We start from the raw sequence: 22,183 nt of genomic DNA, 5'->3' as shown, positions 1-22,183 counted from the left end.
GTAGACATACGATTATGGCAGGAAAATGAAACAAAACACGGTTTTATCAACGTACACAGCTGGTCCGAGCTGTCCCCGCACAATTACTTTTAACAACCACCAACCGTGGCTTGTCATACATCGCTGGCTTCATAACATTTAAAAATTTTGCGTTTTGAACACATATTAAATCACATTTACAATCGGGTCTAACGCGAATTTATTTGGTTACTTTCAAATTCGCGTTAGACCCGATTGTAAATAAGATTTAAAATCGTTGGCTTCGCTTATGACCGTTACATTCACATGCTTTATGCGCGTAATGTAAAGCACTGTAGCGATAATTTCAAACCACTGAGTAATATCGTAATATAATCATGTAATGCACACATATTTATCGCGACAACGCACACAGATACCTACACTAGGCCCTCTCCACATCAAAGCACAAAGAATGGAAGAAGCTATTTTGACAAGGATGAGATTTCCGATTGCAAATCAATACAGGGCTCTTACAAGCCTAAATTTAAAGTTGAAAGTCGTTTGATAAATTGCCAACGGGGTTTAGGTGAGTGGGTGTAGAGCGACTTCGATTCGACTTCAAACAAGCTTCAAACCGTCTTCTCATATAAAAATCGCGATTATTGTATTTGACTAAGGAATGGCGTGCGCATAATGCCACAGAGTTGACAGGGAGTGTTGAATTTTTGATGCTAGGCCTGGAACGTGCTGGAATAACGTTAATACGTCTCGTGTCGTCACTTGGCCTTAATAAACTCGGTGAGATAAATTGTACAATATATTTATAGCTAACTGTGTACGCTGTTCTATTTTCTCGTTACGGTGAAGTATTGAGACATTATGTGAGTCTCCACTATTAGGTATAAGGGGCTTCTTTCTTATTTAAGCGTTAAATATATTCATATGTACTTAAATAATTCTCAAGACAAGAAGAGAAAATAAGCTAAAACAAGGACATCTCTTACTCATGACACTTTTTTGCGTCTACCCAATTGATGTTTCGGACATTTAGGAGGCGTGCCCTAAGCCGAAGCCAACACGTAGAGCCATTTTGACACTTTAATGAATGTAAGGGATACACTAAGCGAATGCTGCCCTTGTTACCCACGTACCACGTACCTTACGCACGTAGAGGCTGTAGGTACCCGCTTGGTTGTAAGGACGATTGAGAGTTGATGGAATCTAAAATGAACTAGGATATTGGGTGAAAGCGATGGACTAAATATGGGGTATGTGATATAAAACCGGACGCCCGCGTTATAAATAGCATAGAGTAACTTATACTAGAGCGGTACTGTCATAGTAAATTTTGTAACCCCAGTAAATTCACTGCCATCTGTCGACACACTTTAAAACTAAAAATAAATATTTATAAAAATACGATATAATGTATTTAAATATGGATAAATGATTTATTTATTTGCATTAATTATTTTTATGATTTTGACCCATGTTCTTTCACTGATATGCGTTAAAAATGTTAAATAACAAACGAAACCGTCATCGCCATCTATACGACAGTAAGCCAAAGCTAGTAGCGCCCTCTGAACGAGAATCAAATTTTCTTGATTTTCGAGGCACGTTTTTTCTTTAGACTGTATCCATCTATTACGGAGTTATATCTATCTTTGTAAATAGGTACGCAATTTTCTTTCCGGCAGGCGGTGGTCCGCCCTCAGAATATGGGCCCCCATAAAAAGCGACAGCTACCTAAGACGCTTTAAGTATTTTTTTGTAAAAATAATTCTTGTCGCGTTGTTTACACAATTTTATTTTTTTACTACACAGAGAAGGTGGTATGTATAGTCTAATTAGCATATCTCTTTGGTGAAATTTTTTTTATCAACAAGTGGAACTATTTATACGCGGAATACATAAAATAAAAAACCGGACAAGTGCGACTCAGACTCGCCCACCGAGGGTTCCGTAGAAATTTAACTTATTTTTATTACCTATTTGTTTTTAAGTTTTTACATAATTATAGTTTTCAGATTTTTCCCTGCAGGTACTTGTAGTAAGACGATATACTTACCAAATTTCATAGCTCAACGGAAAGTACCCTATAAATTTTGATTCCCTTGAGTGTGTCGAAATTAGATAGATACGTCTACCTTCACGCGTTTCCAAGATAAATAAGGGTCTTGACAGACAGACGGACGGACAACAAAGTGATCCAATAAGAGTTCATTTTTTTCCTTTTCAGGTAGGTACGGAACCCTAAAAAATCTTCTCTACGCCTACGTCTTACACTTATTTAGGTACTTACACACTATTGTGTACTACATATTATAGATACCTACATATTATGGGTCAAACACATTTTAGTCCAAATTTTATAGGGCCATATGTACTGTAAAACGTTGTACGATACATGTGCGAAATCGAATAGGTAATTCGCAGCTCGTGTTGATTTAAAACACTCCCTTCGGTCGTGTTTTAATTTATAGCCACTCATAGGGGATTTCTTATTTTTTTCACTTGTATCGTAATGTACTAATAACTAACTTGTACACTGTATTTAGACTGATAAAGATGAGCACTGAGCATAATGCCAGGTCCAGCAGCAGGTGAAGCAGTACGCTGACGCTGGTCTTCCGTGGACACCTGTGTGTTTGAGTCTCAAGTACTGACAGAAATTATCCCGCCTGTAAGTGCAACGTAAAAATTAGTGTTTGATTTTCTTAACTTTGCGATGTCTACAAGAAAGACGTGAACGAGTTAAGCATACAATAAAATGTGTATGACCCTTATGTACAGAGTATCTGTTATAACTGCCCATATTACATAAAAAATCGAATATCGCAGATACCTGGCTAACCTAAGTACTGATTCTGATTCCGTAGTACCGTGTGAACCGCCAGGCACATTGAGCAACCGCGCCGAGTACGGATTTGCATTTAGAAATCATAGCACTCATTATAATAACGTGTAGGTACGAGTGCTTGCTTCTACACTAACTTATGGGCTTAAAACAGTTTTTAAAGGTGTTAATTATGTACATAAGGCTTTTTCGTTTATATAATGTAAAAAAAATGCCTATCATTATTATGTCCTTTTTCTAGAACCTTGTGTCATTATTTAGTTTGATATAAATTATTATTTGTAATTAGTGATATACAACCTCAAAATCCATTTAAAAAAAAGTTTACTTACTTAATGATCTTAATAAAATACAGCAAGTAGGGGTATTTTTCTCTACTGCATTTATTTTAGAAATAATAGCACTCATTATACATAATAACGTCTACGAGCATGGCTTATGGGCTTGGAACACTTTTTAAAAGCGTAAATTAATTATGTAACGTATAAAGCTTGTCTCGTATCGGATTTTTGATTTTTGGTTTAAAATCAAACCTATCACTGGTCTCTTTAAATAAGTGCGCTATATGCGGTATAAGTATGACAAAGCTGTGAATGAAGCGCCTGGTGTGATTCTAATAGGACCAAATTTATCGCTAAAGAATCAGCCGTCTCTGTCGCACTTACACACTTGACACGACCACCATATTGGCCTCTATTGTGCCAGTGCTGGGCAGAAGTCACCCCTATACTCGTATTTCCTCTCACCCTATTCATAGTAGCTTCAATTTAATCTTGAGTGAATTTGTCTAGAATTTTACTCTTGCTCGGTATTAAGCTTGGATAATTAAATGTCGTTTTCTTATTTGCAACATTAAAGTAGAATTTTAGATCCTCAGGGGATGAATAAACCATATTGAAATTACTGAAATATTGGCTATTTGAAATATGCAATCACCTGCAGTGATGGTTGCAATATTGGCCGAGTGTGTCCATTTAACAAGGCTTTTATACTTAATTGTGCTCGTAAAATGCCGTTCTCTCGCCAACTAGCCACGATGCCGACACGATGCGGCCTGTACTGCAAGAACTCGCAAAAATACACATATAAAAGTTTCTTTGCGGCTAAAATTAGTAACTAGTTTTGCAAAAGAGCAAAACAGCATGAACACATATATATAGTATACACTATACCTATTATTTTAAATTTGTTTTATTTGTTTTGTTTTATTTTATTTGTAGTATATGTGCCGAGTCAAATTTATATTACATATTTAGTTTTGAATCAACCATCCGATCCACCGACACTGATATGTTATTAACGGTAAATTACGTTAAATAAAAATGAATCTCTTACATTGTGTGTGCAATAAATATGTTATAATAATATACAGAAAATACTTGAGAATTCTTCCTTTCTGCTTAAAGTCGGTTAGTAAAATCTCTTTTAGTTAGCAGATCATAAAATAATGTTGGCATCTCCCAATGACGGACGTAAATCGCCTTTATTTATTTAAATGATCTGCTACATAGGAAGACCCTCATTGGTTTCATATCTGTGTGGTGGTCAAAAATCGTGGGTTCAATTTAAACCTCGGTTGTGCTGTAGGTATAGAGCAGAAAAATCCGTTGTAGAAAAAAAATGCAAAATACTACAGGATACGATACGATACGATATATATATTATATACACAAAAGGTTAAGGTTAAGTAAGTCTCGCGGCTGCTCCTAAGAATTATCCTGTAAACAGCAAATTGAATACCTACAAGTGCTAACAAAAGCATTTCAAAACGTGCCCTTCCAGCAACTATCGGCCCCCGAACTGTAATTGCGCGTGTATCGATCAGAGGGGAACGCTCCTTTCCTCAAAATGGCGTAACTTTATACAATATCTGTGTCACTTACGTTCTTCGTTGCTACAGCGGGCCATGCCTCCGAGATCACTTGAGCTTTTTGCGTATCGCTTTCACGTATAAACAAATATGTAAACTTGACAGGTGGGGTCGCAAATAAGTTTAGTGATATCATTACTGGCCGATATACAAATGCGAAATACCGTATCAGCAGAACACCGTAGATTTTTAGCGGCGAGACGTGGTTTACATTCTCAATGTGTCGCATTTACCGCAATATGGGATTTGCAGCAATTGAGTCGAGTGTACTAGAAACTAGAACTGAAAGTGTGTAAAATAACTATAGAAATAAATTATTCCATTCACACATTTATTTACGGCAAATAACCTCAAGAATAAAACACACATAATTAATTACATAGTAGAAATGGCATCAAAAGTACTCGGTTTATGTATATTTTTATATTTATTTCGAACTTCAACGTTGTTTCTGTATTTTTTTAATCTTTTGGATTTAATGCTACGACTTTGACTTTTAACATTGCCTAATAGAGATGTGATCGAAAAATTTACTAGGTACTTATCTAATCTAATTTTTAAATTGTAATATAATATTATTGTAATTATGAGTCCCTATTACTCGAAATAAATGAATTTTAATTTTAATTTAATTTTAATCTAATTTCGAAGCATTACCAAATCAACAGGTGGCTTAGATTTCCTATAATATGTGATTCAAATAAAAAAATAAAAAATGAGAACATCATCATCCTAACCTGATTAAAAGACATTAAGGTCGAGGATACACGCATACTTGTCACGTAGTGCCTATTCACTCTCCAACTATCACTTATAATGATTATAATCTCACCGTAACCGGCTACCCTCGTATATCGATCTAAGGCCGAGGGTTGTACCCTCGCGAGATCACTCACTGCTCTTTGTTTGTCACGACGAGCCATCGTTCATGTGGCTTGCTGGAGCCGGAAAACATTTTGGCCTCTTTATAAATATCCATTTAAGGTAGGTTGAAAACAGATGTTTTAGGTACCCTCATAAGTCCCCGCGTACTTGTACAAGTACAAATTCAATTCAATTCGAGATAACTTTTATAGAAATAAAAGAAAGTTCCAAATTCGAAAGCACGAAAATTTCCATGGGTCTAACGAGGCTATTACGTACCAAGCTAAATTGGTAGCGATTTTGATAGCCCCGACAGTCAGTCACCATGCAAGGGTTTCTTTAAACGTCAAACTTCGAACTTCCTTATGCATTTTTATTATGTAGACAATTGAGTATTTAAGCAACCTGTATTTTAATCATAATATTTAAATATATTAAATTAATAAAAGCCAAAATTGCCTTGTAAAATTTATTTTTCATCTTGTTTATAATGGAACTCCTTGTTTTCATCCTTATTAACAGACTAACTTTCTTTTGGTTTTGTTACATCGAAATATGTATAATATAACCTATAATAAAATACGTATACTTATGTACGCTTTACTGTACAATATTATCACTATACATGAACACGGGGATGAGAACACGGGTGTTCACGGAGAAATGAATAAAAACTCACTAAAACTTTTACTTTTGAAAGCTTACTTTGTCTAGACAGATTTATGACCATAGAAACCTGATTATGTAAACTTGACATGAACCAAAACAAACCTGAACAAATCGATTGAAAATAGACAAAGTCTTTCTACAGCATAAAAAAAAAACAGAAAGTTAACTAGTTAACGTTTAAATTATATCTCGTAATAGCGGAGTTGACACCGGATATTTAAATTACTCCAGCAAACTCATATCAAGGTTTTAACTTCACTTGAAAATTGCACTGTATTTCTTTTGCAATAAAGTCTACATTTTGAATGCACTGTTTGGAAAGACTGACTTTTACTAATGCCAGACGGTATTCTACCTGGGAAGGGACTGTATGAATCAATGAATAATAAAATACCCTATTTTGTTTAACGCCGTTGGAAATAGTGTGTCAATGTCAATGTTTCGATTGGCTGATTAATTTTTTAAAGTCGGTAAAGAAAGTTCAAACTTATTTTAAAACTAAATGAAAATAAGTATCCTCTCGTTCATGAATACTAGCCTCGTTAGGCCCAAGGTCCTACCCGGTGGAACTAATTACTTCAATACAAATTTAAACCAATTTCAATTTCAATTACTGCAATGTTCTGCCACCATAGTGCTGCACTAGCCCCTTTAGTAAACCATAAAGTAACATTATACATACTGTGCTTAATTGCCTATAACAGTTTTTTGACAAGTTTTCAGAAATAATAAAATATGACATTGATGCCGCAAGGCGGTTTGTTTACAGAGGATCTACCGGGAAACGCGAATCCGAAATTTCGCTATCTGCCTCTTTATCGCTCGAATATGCAAGAGTGACAAAGATGTTAGATAACGAAATTTCGATTTTCTTGTTTTGCGATAGACCCTCAGACTGTGGTAGTGGCGCCCCCTGCGCAGTTTCGCGTAATATAGGCAATATTACTTCAATAGAAATTTAAACAATTGGAACAGACTTGCACTTCTTGTTTCTTTTGATTTCGAAACAAAAGAAAAATCTATTTACTTCAGTATTGATTTCCAATTTAAATGGTATTTTCTGTATGGTAGTGCAGTGGTAGCTCTTAGCAGTCTAGCCTCCATGTAAGGTAAATATTTTTTCTTTTTTTCGAAAGAACGTGATTTGTCACCAAACTAAATTATAAAATTATAACATAAAGTTTAAAAATAATACTGCGAAATCTTCTTCAATGATGAACAAAATTTCGCGTTTCTCTCACGAGTTCACCACTTCGTCACTTTTTCTTTTATATGACATCTATTTCAGTTTACAATTTATATATAGTAGTGTGACTACTTAAAAAAAAATACAAATCAAATAATTTGTTCCCAATGTTGTGTAGTTAAACAATTTTAGTAACTATAGTTTATCAAAGGACTGTCATTTCAAACATAGACGGAGATAATCATACTATCTTTGTCTTACATTAGTACTAGCACCCAAAAAAAACTTGAGTATAGTTTTTTTTGGTTCTTATTTACTGCCAATTTGGTTTGACCAACTATAGCTTAAGTATACAAAGTGTATGGTCCCTGGAGGGAAAGTGCCTTAAAACCTTAAGTTAGCTCATTTTGCTTAAAGGAAACATTCTTTTTTTTATAAGAAACAAAACTGCATTCAAAGATTTTTTGAAATTCGCTTTTTTCACCCGGGAATCGAAGTGACTAAACTATTCGATACAATTAATGTTAATGATAACATTTCTCCAAGAAACATTAGGCCTTACACTCTCGTCTGTCGAACAAAATATTCATAAAATCGAATATATAGTATTCAAGAATATTTCTAGACACAAAAATTGAAAAAAAAAAAAATGAAAAATCTTTGAATGCAATTTTGTTTATTTTCAAAAAAAAAAAAATTGAGATACTTTCCCTCCAGGGCCCATTCATTCTTTCCACACACTATATAGCTATGCTGGTGTAATGTCGGCATAGATGCTCCTCTATCACAATAGGTATGTTAGAAAAGTGAAGCCAGCTCAACACGAACGCTAATTACGTCGTATTTAAATAGAAGGCAATTTGTTTTCGATGTTCGTCGATCGCCGCGCAAATTGCCGAGATATTAATAGGAAATGGGAACGGATCGGCCACGCTCTTTGGAAACTTTTGAGCGCTCCAATCTCAATAGAGAAAGAAAATATAATTATACTAAGTTAATGTTTGGTTTCGAAAAAATATTGGGAAGTTTTTATCGATGCTTGGCATATTACATTAATAATTAAACATATAGTAACACAGTAATAGAGCAGTAGATATTACACATATTACAGTATTTTTTAAGTAGATTGTTGTATTTATTGTTAATTTAGTTTTTTGTATTTGGTTAATTTGGATTTTTTTAAATGTTTGAAAGACAGTTAGAAAAATATGGCTGTGATACAACAACATTTCCAAGCAACTTTATTCAAATTTTCACCCAAGAAAATACTAAAATATCACAAACAATAAAGCAACATACCTTTAAGTTTTATTATTGCTGACTATTGAAACCCCTACCAGAATATACAAACAATCTCGTACTTGTATCGACAACATCGTAACGAATTTTAATACCTACGTTTCGGAAGTTTTAAACTTAGGCATAGCGGACCATACAGGTCAGCTAATAAAATTAAAAACTAATTTAAGTTTTTCCGAAAAATACTGGTTTATTTGGAGAAGAAACACATATTCAAACTTAATCATTTTCTTAAAATACATGCAACAGATTAGTTTCTCGAACGTTTTAGAGTGTACTGATGCAAATTTGGCGTACAATATATTTCTAGAGAAGTTTTCGCTACTTTTCAACCTCTGTATTCCGTTGGAGCGAAAAAAAGTTACCTTTAAACGAAAACAGAATTGGATAACAAAAGGTATAAAAAAATCGTGCCGAAAAAAACGGTACATGCATATTAAATATCTTCAAAGAAAAAATATAAACATATCATGTCGAATCCAGTACCAAAACTATGCAAAAATATTAAAAAAAGTCATTCGTAATTCAAAAATTTTGGCTAGCAATAGGTTTATGAATAACAGCTCAAATAAAACGAAGGCCACTTGGGCGTTAATTAAACAGCACACATCCAATACAAACACCATTAAACCTATGATTGATAGCATTGATCTGAACGGGCAAGCTACTCAAGATCCATTGGAAATAGTGAGAGCATTTAATACATTTTTAATAGACCAAAATATCAGCGACACAACAGCATTAAATTGGAAACCAATAAGCTCATCGCTTTGCCACAGCATATTTCTTTCCCCAGTTAGCAAACCTGAGCTAAAAAAGATAGTAAATTCATTAAAAAACAAAACAAGCTCAGGCCACGACAACATACCGTTACCAGTCATAAAAGCTTGTTTTGAATATATCGCGGAACCTCTTGTTCATATAATAAACTTAATTCTAGAATCGGGAATCTTCCCGGATGATTTGAAAAAATCTTTGATATTACCATTGCACAAAAAAGGAAATAAAAATATAATCAGTAATTACAGACCCATTGCGTTATTGCCTTCTTTTTCCAAAATTGTTGAGAAAGTTATTTACAGCCGAGTTGTACACTTTGTCACTGCGAACAACCTTATAAACAGCAACCAATTTGGATTTCAGCAAGGTAAATCCACTTCATTGGCAATATTTAAAACATTTGAGTATATTTGGGATGCAGTTAATAACAAAAAACCCTGCGTTAGCCTCTTCCTCGATATGAGCAAGGCGTTTGACTGCGTGGTGCCATCCATCTTACTATCACAGCTAGAACACTTAGGTATCCGCGGAATTGCCTTAAAATTATTTGAAAGCTACTTTACCAACAGGAAACAAGCGACGGTTATCAATAGTTATAATGAAGATACAAAAACTGTTGAAAAAGTCCAATCAGAATATAAAGCTGTAAATCTGGGCGTTCCTCAAGGCAGTATTTTAGGGCCTCTTTTATTCCTTATCTATGTCAATGAATTACCAAATATTATCGAGGAATTATGTGTAATGTTTGCCGACGATGCAACAATTTTATTTTCTGGTGAAACAATAGACGATACTTTTTGCACAAATATTAGTAACACTGTAAAGAAAGTCGTCAGTTGGTTAAAATCAATAAACTTAAAAGTAAATTTAACAAAAACTAAACTTATGCAATTCAGGAATTATAAACAAATCCCGACAAATTTGAATGTGATGGAGTCAGGCACTTTGCTGGAGGAAGTAGACAATATAAGTTTTTTAGGTTTATCAATAGATCCTCAATTAACCTGGAAACATCATATAGAGAAGATCAATAGCAAAATTTCCAGTCAATGTTACGCATTATCTATATTATCCGAAACGTGTTCTGAAGATGTTGTTATTAGTGCGTACTACGCAAACATATATTCTCTATTGACGTACGGTGTCATATACTGGGGTAATTCCGTAGACGTGCAGTCCACATTCATTTTGCAAAAGAGGTGCTTAAGAACTATCTATCGTATGAACTACAGACAATCATTGAGAAATATTTTCAAGGACAAAGGTTTTCTAACTTTAACTGGCATATATATATACGAACTCTGTAAATTTATTAAGAGCAACAAGAATTATTTCACAACATTAACTTCCCTCCGCGTCAACCTTCGCTCTCAATATAAGTATAATTTAAAACTACCTCTAGTCAATAATAAAACTTACGATAAAAGCACATATATTACTGCCATTCGCGTCTTTAATCAGCTTCCAGATGAATTGAAAATGTTAGATGGCATAGAATTTATGCGTAGTTTAAAAAAATGGCTTATTAAGAATGAATTCTATTCACTAAAGGATTTCTTTGAATTATATTCTTTATGATACTGTGTCCCCTGTACAGATAGCTATGCTATGTACGTGTATAATAGTTAAGTGTTTCTTAGTTTTAATTTAGTTTTAAGTGTCCATTGTATACCCGAATTGGGTTACCGTTGAAACTCACATGTATCACACCACATAACACCTCTGTAACACGGTTGTACAATAAAGAAATATCTTATCTTATCTTATCTTATCTTATTTAAAAAATACATGTAACATTAAACATAGGTATGTAAACCTATGAAATCTAACCTAAGTCATATAAGTAACATAAGTACATATTTATAGGCATATAGATCGCTTGAGTCCTATTAAAAAAAATCCCACAACTGTTTCTCTTGCCCCAATGTTTCTCTTACCCCACATGTAATCTTATATAATACCTATTTATTTATACTTTATTTACCATGTAACTGATGTAACAATTGATTTTTCTAAGGACAAAAAGCCTTGCAATATTCGGTCTGAACTGCAAGGCATCCAAACTACAAGTCAACTAAATTTACTGGCCATAATATTGTTACGTAATGTAGGTACCTACATTAGGTTACACTGATCACAATTAATTTGGTTTAGTGGTAATCCTTGTCATTTAATTTTGAACCTTATGAAGAAGCTTATTAGGTCGGATTTGAATTGTAAAACTGAATGTGCCACAGAAATTCCACAATGTACCCCGATTAGATTAGATGCGCTAAACATAATATTGTTGTGTACAATAAGATCAGTATCAACTGGCGATATCCGGTAATTAGTACCATAGATATAACTCCGTATAAGATAAGTAAAGTGTAAGGAAAAAATGTGCCTCGGAAATAAAAAAAAAGTTGTGTTGGGTACGGGTATCGGTTTCATACATTTAATATGAACACAATACGACACAACACGACAGATAAATGTGAACCCGGCTTTATACTCGAACAGATGGCGCCACACCTTTGGCCTATACTCGGGTAGATGGCGTTGGCGACACCGTTTGATATTTAACAATTTTAACACATATCAGTGAAAAAACGTTCTAAGAAAATTATAAATAGGTATATATATACATTTTTTTTATGTTTTTATACATTTTCATTTTTAGTTCTAATTCTGCGTCGATAGATGGCAGTAAATTAACTGTGAATACAAAATTTACTACGGCAGTAACTCTCTAATACTATTCTCTGTTAGTACTTAGCGAATTTAGCGATGCACCTCAATAGAGAGATAATATTAATAAGTTAGATAAAAGAATTTAAGAACTAAAACTATGTAAACGGATTATACTGCGTATAATCAATTTAAAATACATCCCTACGTTTCGAACCCTTTACAGCGTTTGAGGCTTTTTGAGGCAGCGTTTTGAGGCAGCGTTAGAGACTGAGGAAAGATTCTGTGAAAATTACAGTGCAAAACTGCTGTCCAATGTGCATTGCGTCTCACTCTCTCATTAAGAAAACGTGAGATGCAAATACACATTGGATGGACAGATGGAATACCATCCACATACAGAATTAATGAAACAAAAACTATATATTTTATGGCTAGTATTTTAAGACATGTAAAAATAGGGCCATAAGCTTAGCTATATATACATTACAACAATATTTAAGTAACATTACTATTTATTTATGAAATAAACTCATTTGTATTTGTATTTTTGTATTTATTTAATCTTTATAGCACATTTAATGACAGCACAAATTGCAGACTTAATGCCTTAAGGCATTCTCTACCAGTCAACCAATGGGCTAAACCAGAAAAGTTAAGTACTAGGTATACTAAAACCATAGAGTTACTTATACTAGAGCGGTACTGTCATAGTAAATTTTGTAACCCCAGTAAATTCACTGCCATCTGTCAACACACTTTAAAACTAAAAATGAAGATTTATAAAAACACGATAAAATGTATTTAAATATGGATAATTTTTATTTTTATTTGCATTAATTATTTTTATGATTTTGACCCATGTTCTTTCATTGATATGCGTTAAAATTGTTAAATAACAAACGAAACCGTCAACGCCATCTATACGACAGTAGGCCAAAGCTAGTAGCGCCCTCTGAACGAGAATCAAACTTTCTTGATTTTCGAGGCACGTTTTTTCCTTAGACTGTATCCATCTATTACGGAGTTATATCTATCTTTGCTAAAACTAACACTATGGTCTCACAGTCTGTCACGTTACTCCCTCCTCCACGTATATTGGAGGAGTGAGTAACGGAGCTAGGAGTGAGGAGGTAGAAAGGAAAAGATAGATATAACAGGGGTAGGTTCTTTATTTAACGGCTATTGTCTAAATATGACACGCTACAGATGGTTTAAATTACAAAAAGAATAAAATAAAGTTTATAGTCGCGCTAATAGCACGTGCAAGGCAGGAGCACGCACACGGATAGGCGCGCTGATAGCACGCGCAAGGTGAGGCGCGCTGGTAGCACGCGCACAGTAAGGCGCGCAGATAGCACGCGCAAAGGTAAGGCGCGCAGATAGCACGCGCAAGGTGAGGCGCGCTGGTAGCACGCGCACAGTAAGGCGCGCAGATAGCACGCGCAAGAGTAAGGCACGCAGATAGCACGCGCAAAGGTAAGGCGCGCAGATAGCACGCGCAAAGGTGAGGCGTGCTGGCAGCACGCGCACAGTAAGGCGCGCTGGTAGCACGCGCACGGTAAGGCTCGCTGGGTAAGGCGCGCTGATAGCGCGCGCACGGTAAGGCGCGCTGGGTAAGGCGCGCTGATAAGCACGCTCTTCAAAGAGGCGAGGCGCAGTGACAACACGCGCCTGTTGAGGCGAGGCGCGCCGATAGCGGGCGAGGCGCGGTGACAGCACGCGCCTGTTGAGGCGAGGCGCGCCGATAGCGCGCGCCTAGGAGACGAGGCGCTCCGCTAGAGCAACTGCAAAGCACCACCGGACTTGGGTGCGTGCAGAGAGCGCCAGACTTCGCCAGGAACACAGGTAACCTTTTAATGAGCGCGATCGAGGGTTTCTTGATGGTGCGGGGCCTGGCTTGGCCCCGCACGGACCCTTACAACTGATGTTCCTTTGTTGGGAACTAGAAGCAAACTGAATTCAGATGTCCGCTGGGCCGCTTATATAGCTAGCAATAACATTTTCTAGAATTCTTCTTTACTTCGTTATTAATTTTGAAAATATTTGAAAATATTAGTTCACCAGTAACAATTTTTAGGTAAAATTTAGAACAAACTACTTGAAAACTATACGACCTAAACTTCATGCTAAGGAATTTAGAGTAATTTAATAGTTTGACGGATTATGTCGAAACAAAGAAACAAATATGTCAAGGAAAATTTATAGTGAATTTTAGGTCGATTAGCTTTGAAATTATTATAAAAACATGAAATGATTAGAAAAACAGCAAGGTAAGTTTCAGGAATTATGAAACAGCAAGCGGGGCAGAGGTTTCAGACTTCGCACGCGACAGGAAAGTTCGCGAGAGCTTTAAGCATCTCCGTAACGTTATCCTGTGATTTTCAGGCGCAGATCAAGAAAATAGTAATTTAATTGGAGCCAGGGAATGCAATTTTAAAAGGTTCGATCAATTGGATTCTTACGCTAGAAACCAAAGAAGGGAGGAGTTACAGAGAAGTAATCCAAGCATGCAAGGTAAAACACTACATTACCCCAAAAACCACGGAAAAAAAACTTTTACGTTAACTTCAACGGGAAAGTTTTTTTTTAAATTTTTATTATTATTGTCTAATATACGTAAAAGTAGTGCAAAGTGAGGTGAAGTGCTAAAGAAAACATAGAATTAATTATTAAAGAAGAATTAGTGCAGGGTATGAGATGAAGTGCTAGAATAAAGTTAAACAAAATGAAGTAGGGAATTTCCTGTCCGTTCATACCTCTCTTTCAAAAATCACGCGATTATCCATCTCAGACATGAGTAAGGGGTTGTGGTTCACGTTCGATGACTCACACTCCTAAGGAAAAACTCTCAATGACCTATGGCTTGTTTTTTTGGGAGTAGTCGGCCGCTCCACTGGAAAAAAAATGATGAAAAATATATACAATCTAGTCGGTTTAGAGCCGACGAGAGTAAGAAAAATAGAGTTAGTATCTACTTAAGTTGTGGTAGGGGTAGACCTACCACGAGTATTGGGCATAAATAGAATGACCAAGTAGCTTAATATATATATATATTTTTTTATATTTTAGATTGGAGAGCCGCTCCGGAAGAAGATGCCATGCGAGACATTGAAGTCTAGTCGCAAGCTGAAGCATATTAGATGCCTGGAAATATAAGATAAAAAAATAAATAAAAAAATAAACCTAAGATGAAGTGATGAATATTAATTTAAATAGGTATTAATAAAAATTAAGTTTTGAAGTCCTTAATGTGCCATTTATTTCTGGACCCATTAGGATCTTCAAGTATATAGACAAGAGGTGAGAGTTTTTGGATAACTCTGCATTTGATATATTTAGGGGCCAGTTTGGCACTAAAATAGTTGCCGGCATTGCTGAGGACGTAATTTTTCCTCCAAATTATATCGCCAACCTCAAATTCCTTAAAGGATTTTCTAAGGTCGTATCTAGTGCTGTTTTTAGAGTGTGCCTTAAATAGGGCGACTTGAACTTTATCGAAAATTGGGGATAAGAGCGCCAGGTTATTGGCATAAATATCTCTAGGAAGGAACACTATTTCGTCAAGATTTTGACAGTGTGAATAAATAGAACCACAAGGAATAGTTTCGCGTCCGAAAACCAAAAATGAAGGCGTGTAGCCAGTTACTAGGTTAGTCGAGTTATTCATAGCAGACTGAATTGTTGGGAGGTGAGTATCCCATGATCTATGATCATCACCAACCAAGGATGCTAGAGCAGTTATTATGGTTCTATTATATCTTTCTGTCGGGTTAACCTGTGGACAGTAAAGGGGATTAAAGTTAGCGAAGGGTATTTTATATTTATTAATTAAGTTGTGGAACTCACGTGAACGGAATTGAGGTCCGTTGTCCATGATTAACGTTTGTGGGACTCCAAAAACTAGAAACACGAAATTCTCTAGGTAGTAGATTATGTCTGGAGCTCGGGCACGCTTTAAAGGAAAAATTATACTGTATTTAGTAAAATAACAGTTTATGACTAGTATGTATTGATTTCTTTTTCTAGTCATAGGTAAAGGGCCTAGAAGGTCAAGGGATATACATTGGAAGGGTCGTGAACAAATTTTTGGTTTGCCCATAGGACCATAGGGTGAATGATTGGAGTGTTTGTAGGATAGGCATGTTTCACATGTAGATATGAGTCTAGCCACATCTTTAAACATGCCTGTCCAGTAATAGTGTTGTGAAAGTTTCTTGTAAGTCTTGAAGGTTCCCAAGTGAGGTGCCGACGGAAGTCCATGAAATTTTTCAATCAGCGACTTTCTTTCTGCAGGAGGTGGAACTTCTTTCCAAATGAAATCATTCGATAAGGAGTCTTGATTGCACCTCTGACGGAATAACTTGTTGTCTTTGAAGTTGTAGTTTGGATAGCTGTCGGGATTGTTTTGACAATCTGTAACAAGTCTGTTATAAAGTTCTTCGTCGTTGTTTCTATGCTGATTTTCTTGGACTATAGGTGCTGTATAGTGAAGATCCGAGTCTTTGTTATTGAAGCGTGATAGTAAGTCTGGGACGACATTATCCTTACCTCGTTTGTGCTTTAGAATGAAGTTGAAAGTTGAAAGTCTGAGAGTCCATCTGGCAAGTCTTCCTGAAGGATTAGATAAATTTGAGAACCATTTGAGGGCTGCATGATCGGTGTATACCGTGAACTGTCTACCGTTGTCGACGTAGCATCTCCAGTGCTCCAAAGCAGTAATTACAGCTAAAGTCTCGCGTTCAGTGGTTGAGTAGTTTTGCTCGTGCTTGTTCAGGGTCTTGCTCATATATGCGATGACAGCTTCTTTATCTTCATGTTTTTGAGTCAGAATCGCGCCGATTCCGTAATTTGAGGCATCACAATGGACGGCGAAGGGTTCTTCAAAGTTAGGGCAGGCAAGGACGGGAGTTGTAGCCAAGAGTTCTTTGAGTTTCAGGAAGGCTGTGTTAGCTTCAGAAGTCCAAAGGAATTTAGGAGCGTTCTTACCCGTAGCTGCTAGCTTGTTCAGTGGTGCTGCTATAGTGCTGAAGTTAGGTATGAACCTTCTAAACCAACTGCAGGTGCCGTGGAATCTTCTGATTTCTTTCTTCGTGGTTGGTGTAGGATAGTCTAATATAGCACGAACCTTATCAGGATCAGCCCTTAAGCCTTGTTCGTCGACGATGAATCCCAAGTATTTGAGTTCCTTTTTAAAGAATTGACTTTTTTCGAAGTTAATTGTTAGGCCAGCGTAAGTTAGTTTTTCGAGAACTTTTAGTAAAAGGGAGATATGTTCGTCAAAAGTTTTGGATACGATAACGATGTCGTCCAAATAGCAAAATACCTTATGTTCGAATTCTGGGGTAAAGAGTGTGTCCATAAGCCTTTGCTGCGTTGCAGGAGCGTTGGTGAGACCAAAAGGCATGACCACAAATCGGTACATTCCTCTGCCGGGAACGTAGAATGAAGTTTTGTCCTTGTCTGGAGGATGTAATGGAACTTCCCAGAATGCTTTAGCGATGTCGATGCTAGACAGGTATTTAGCTTCCCGCAGGTGATCCAAGATCTCGTTCATGAAAGGAAGGCTGTAGGCGTCACGACGAGTGATGGCGTTCAATTTCCTACTATCTACACAGAAACGCCACTCACCATTCTTTTTAGGGGTTATAATAACCGGTGATGACCAAGGGCTCTCGCAGGGTTCGATTACCTTCCAAGCGAGCATCTTGTCCACTTCGTTGATCAGCGCCTTTTGCTTCTCAGGAGAGAGTCGATAGCAGCGTTGTTTAATTGGAGGGGAATCACCGGTGTCAATCTTGTGGCAAACCAGGTGAGTTCTTCCAAGTTCGCCCTTTTCTTCAAAAGAAATCTGCCGAAAACGAGTAATTATATCTTTAGCGATGTTTTTCTGTTCAGACTTTAAGGCTTCGAAAGTAAAGATTTTTTCTTGTTCTAGTGTAATCGTGTTACACTTTAAGTCATCAAGAAAATTAGGTTTTAGTAAATCAGGAATCAAGTCAAAAGCTTTCCAGAAATCAACTCCAAGAATTATAGAAGGGTGTATTTCCGGGAATACGTGAGCTCTTATTGCGTGTGTTTTATTGTTAAAAGTCATGAGCAAGTCTATATGGCCAATTGAATGTAGTTTATTCTTCTTTTTGGCTGTAGAAACTGTAGTTGGACACGACTTAGATAAAGGATAACCCATTTTCAAAAGGCCGAAATGGGAGTTATTGCCCAGAATGGTTAATGAACTGCCGCTATCTAGTAAGCCAGAGAAGGGAATGTTATCTATAGTGAATGTTAAAAATGGTCTGTCACTATCTTGTTCTTCCTCATAGAGAACTGAAGAAATTTTATAGACAGTGAAAAAGTTACGAAGATAAGACAGCCAATCTTTCCAATCATTTGCATTAAAGTAATGAGCTTTATCTAAGTCGCGCTGAGTTAGTTTTTTGGAGAAGAACTATTTGAAGGATTGCATTTAGGGCAATCAGGGGACTTGTGACCTTTCAGACCACATTTGAAGCAAATAGGATAGTGAGGTTGGTTACAGGTGCTAAGGGAATGTCCATTGCTACGGCATCGGACGCAGAAAAGGTTAGCAGTAAATTTATTATTAATGCTATTTACTTGCTTTGAGAAATTATATCTGCCAGGTCTAACCTCCGAATTGAATGCAGATTTAGAATTATAATTAGAAGAGAATTTGGAAGTTGATGGAGTAGGCATATAGTTGAACTCCGAAGCCAGTTGGTCTACAGCTGGTTTGGGTTCTGTGAAGTTGCGGTCTCTGTCCAAAATATGTTCATAATTTTGGCATGCCGCTAGGAGTTCATCAATAGAATTTATTTTGTTGAGTGCAACAAAAACTGAGTAAGAAGGACGTATGTTTCTCAGGAGGATTGCCAGTTGTTCAGATTCCAGCAATTGCTTATTAAGGCGAGAGAACATGCCGTGCATAATGGAGACGTAGATAACGATCGCTTCACTTTCACCTTGCGTTCTAGCGTGAATAGCAGTCAAAAGTTTGTGATCGTAGTCCGTATTTCCGAAATCTCTAACTAATAAGTTAGAAATATCGTCCCAGGAAAGATCTGGTTTACGGATTTTTTGAAAGCGTATCCAATGAAGGGCTTTATCAGTGAAGATTTCAAACACTAACTCAGCAAGACGTTCCTTTTTAAGGTTGCGAGAGGTGCTGAATTCTTGTACCTTTTGAAGAAAAGATTTTGGGCAAGAGTCACCATTATAAGCAAGTTTCCTCAGCTCAGAGATTACGTTCGAAGGAGAAACAATTTGGAAGGTCTGTTGGCCGAGAGGAGATTTTAATTGTTGGGAGTTAGAAGTAGCTAATGATGTCTCAGAGGTCTCGGGCGCGGGAGCGTGTTGGGAAAACTGAGGGGTAGATTCCGCTGATTCAAATAGTAAGCCTTCATAACTGTTCTCCAAAACCTTGAATCTTTCAGAGAGAGTATTAAGATTATCTGCAAAAGGAGAGTCATGATCTAGATCAATACGATTAAATCTATAATGTAAGTGATTGATAAATGATTCCAACCTTTTAGTTGCATATAGCGAAGGTTTCGCTTGAAGCTGCTCAATTTTTGCTTGTATGAAGGTAAGGCAAGTCTCAATCTGTAATAAATCTTCCTGTGGAGGAATAATGGAATTAAGTACCTCCGATGCGGGTTGCGATTGACCCAAAACCTCTGCTTGCTTTTTCAAGGCAACCAAGTTTTCCCTAGGTTCCTCTAACCTAATGCGAACCTCATATTCTAGCTCTGCTTTGTTTAGATTAGCGTATTTAATGGTGCGTGCCATATTTGACTAAAGAAATAAAATAAAAAAATTAAACAGAAAGAGGCCGAAAAGTTATTTAAGATTTAAAGACACGGATTCTGTCTATAATTTAGAATTTAGTGGATTAAGAAAGCCGGTAAATTTAAAAGTTGGGCGCCAAAACTGTCACGTTACTCCCTCCTCCACGTATATTGGAGGAGTGAGTAACGGAGCTAGGAGTGAGGAGGTAGAAAGGAAAAGATAGATATAACAGGGGTAGGTTCTTTATTTAACGGCTATTGTCTAAATATGACACGCTACAGATGGTTTAAATTACAAAAAGAATAAAATAAAGTTTATAGTCGCGCTAATAGCACGTGCAAGGCAGGAGCACGCACACGGATAGGCGCGCTGATAGCACGCGCAAGGTGAGGCGCGCTGGTAGCACGCGCACAGTAAGGCGCGCAGATAGCACGCGCAAAGGTAAGGCGCGCAGATAGCACGCGCAAGGTGAGGCGCGCTGGTAGCACGCGCACAGTAAGGCGCGCAGATAGCACGCGCAAGAGTAAGGCACGCAGATAGCACGCGCAAAGGTAAGGCGCGCAGATAGCACGCGCAAAGGTGAGGCGTGCTGGCAGCACGCGCACAGTAAGGCGCGCTGGTAGCACGCGCACGGTAAGGCTCGCTGGGTAAGGCGCGCTGATAGCGCGCGCACGGTAAGGCGCGCTGGGTAAGGCGCGCTGATAAGCACGCTCTTCAAAGAGGCGAGGCGCAGTGACAACACGCGCCTGTTGAGGCGAGGCGCGCCGATAGCGGGCGAGGCGCGGTGACAGCACGCGCCTGTTGAGGCGAGGCGCGCCGATAGCGCGCGCCTAGGAGACGAGGCGCTCCGCTAGAGCAACTGCAAAGCACCACCGGACTTGGGTGCGTGCAGAGAGCGCCAGACTTCGCCAGGAACACAGGTAACCTTTTAATGAGCGCGATCGAGGGTTTCTTGATGGTGCGGGGCCTGGCTTGGCCCCGCACGGACCCTTACAACTGATGTTCCTTTGTTGGGAACTAGAAGCAAACTGAATTCAGATGTCCGCTGGGCCGCTTATATAGCTAGCAATAACATTTTCTAGAATTCTTCTTTACTTCGTTATTAATTTTGAAAATATTTGAAAATATTAGTTCACCAGTAACAATTTTTAGGTAAAATTTAGAACAAACTACTTGAAAACTATACGACCTAAACTTCATGCTAAGGAATTTAGAGTAATTTAATAGTTTGACGGATTATGTCGAAACAAAGAAACAAATATGTCAAGGAAAATTTATAGTGAATTTTAGGTCGATTAGCTTTGAAATTATTATAAAAACATGAAATGATTAGAAAAACAGCAAGGTAAGTTTCAGGAATTATGAAACAGCAAGCGGGGCAGAGGTTTCAGACTTCGCACGCGACAGGAAAGTTCGCGAGAGCTTTAAGCATCTCCGTAACGTTATCCTGTGATTTTCAGGCGCAGATCAAGAAAATAGTAATTTAATTGGAGCCAGGGAATGCAATTTTAAAAGGTTCGATCAATTGGATTCTTACGCTAGAAACCAAAGAAGGGAGGAGTTACAGAGAAGTAATCCAAGCATGCAAGGTAAAACACTACAAGTCCTGTCTTGTTTTTTCTTTTATTAGATGGACTACTGGATCCCAACTTCCCAACCTGTATTTTTTTAATTTATTATACGCAATATAATCCGAAACATAGATTTATTTCAAAAACATTTAATCTATTAGTGAGAAACAAAAACAAGTAATTAAATAGAGACTCTTACATTTCTTTTTTCTCACACTTTTTGTTACACGTGTCGCCTTCCCTCCCTGTTTTTGTCCTTGAGGTCTTCACACAGGTCACAAACCTTACTCTAAAAGAGCATCCTGTTGCGGACAACAACAGTTAAGGAATGAATATTAGACTAACATGCCAATTCAAATGTACTGACATCAGAATGATATTTGAATCATGGCCGTTCCGTACAATCAGGGACATTCCCGGTGAACCACTTCGAAAATTTATACCTCGATCCTTACGAGCGAGCTAAACTCCGCCTCCCATAGAGATAACCAATTACGATGCATTTAGGATTCTTTATGTCAATAAAGAAAAGGGTAAAAGCAGGTAATGAGACAAACAATAGGTAGTAAGGACAGTTTATTAGCTGTTGTTGTTTAGGCTAAGCTTCGCCTCCCCATAAAGATAACCAATTAGGATGCATTTTGGAT

Source organism: Cydia strobilella, chromosome 15 (genome assembly GCF_947568885.1).
Source record: "Cydia strobilella chromosome 15, ilCydStro3.1, whole genome shotgun sequence".
Taxonomy (NCBI): domain Eukaryota; kingdom Metazoa; phylum Arthropoda; class Insecta; order Lepidoptera; family Tortricidae; genus Cydia; species Cydia strobilella.
This window is presented reverse-complemented; position numbering follows the sequence as displayed.